Source organism: Cicer arietinum, chromosome 3 (assembly GCF_000331145.2).
Source record: "Cicer arietinum cultivar CDC Frontier isolate Library 1 chromosome 3, Cicar.CDCFrontier_v2.0, whole genome shotgun sequence".
In the NCBI taxonomy this organism is placed as follows: Eukaryota; Viridiplantae; Streptophyta; class Magnoliopsida; order Fabales; family Fabaceae; genus Cicer; species Cicer arietinum.
This window is the reverse complement of record NC_021162.2, coordinates 22,084,522-22,086,017: the sequence shown is the minus strand read 5'-3', so window position 1 is coordinate 22,086,017 and position 1,496 is coordinate 22,084,522.

The window sequence follows — 1,496 nt, the reverse complement described above, 5'->3', positions numbered from 1 at the left end:
CTCCTTTTCCTTGGGTGCAGAGACCTTCTTAGGAGGTGGAGAAGAAGTAGGCTTCTTCTTCCTTTTCTGAGTAATTACTTTCATGGCATCAGCCATGAGCTTCTCAGTAGGTGGCTCTTTGCGTTTCTTCGACTTTTCCTGGATTGGGGCAGGAGCTTTTCCTTTATCTTTTGCAAGTATTTTGTGAGTTGGGATGGGTACTCTTTTTGTTAAAGTTGGAGGTGGTGATGGTGTTTCACTGGTGGAAGAGGATGATGGAGATGGAGTGCGTGCTTGAGTCTGTTTTACTCGGGCCATATCAACAATTTTGTGTAGATTCGAAGTAGGTAGAGTGTAGAAAGCAGATTCAAACAAATGCAGAGACAGAAGAATGAAGAACACAAGAGAAAAGCAGAGAAAATCTGGAAAACAAAGTGCAGAAATCGATTTAGAACTGTTCCTTTTATACTCTTGACCTAGTAAATCGATTTCCCAATCGATTAGGTTACCGTTGCTGGGAATCCTCAATCGATTCAGTAATGATGAAGTGCCAACGGCTAGGTACTTTGAGTAACGGTCATATTTCAAATCGATGTTCAAATCGAATTCCTGTTTTACTTAATCGATTCCCAAATCGATTGTCTTAAGGTTGAACACTTAGCTAATCGATTTCCAAATCGATGCTCGTGAAGGTTAAAAAAAATTTTCTGAAATTTTGAATCCTGGGCTAACGTAATCGATTCTCAAATCGATTTTATAAACCTTTTACCATGCTGGTAATCGATTTCCAAATCGATTTAACTGGAAAACATTACTGAAAAGTACCAGAATCATCAAAAACTTACACTTCACTAGGATCAATGATCCCTAGTTTCATCCTTATGTTCAAAAAACTTTCTTTTGGCAATGCTTTTGTGAAGATATCAGCTAATTGTTCTGTAGTGTTCACATACTCAAGTTTGATAACTCCATTCTGAAAGTGGTCTCTTATGAAGTGATGCCTTACCTCAATGTGTTTTGTCCTTGAATGCATTACTGGGTTCTTGGTTATGCTGATAGCACTTGTGTTATCACACATGATCGGCACTGTTCCCAAATCGACACCGAAGTCCATTAAATGCTGTTTCATCCACAAGATTTGAGCACAACAGCTCCCAGCTGCTATGTATTCAGCTTCTGCAGTAGACAATGCAATACTTGTTTGCTTCTTACTGAACCAAGACACTAGAGAATTACCAAGCAAATGACATGTTCCTGAAGTACTCTTTCTGTCAAGTTTACAACCAGCAAAGTCTGAGTCTGAATAACCAACCAAAGTACATGTTGAACCTTTTGGATACCACAAACCAAGACTTTTAGTACCTACCAAGTATCTGAAAATTCTCTTTAATGCACTGAGGTGAGATTCCTTCGGATTCGATTGATACCGTGCGCACATGCAAACGCTGAACATTATATCTGGTCGGCTTGCTGTAAGGTAGAGCAGAGATCCAATCATACCACGAAATCTAGTTACA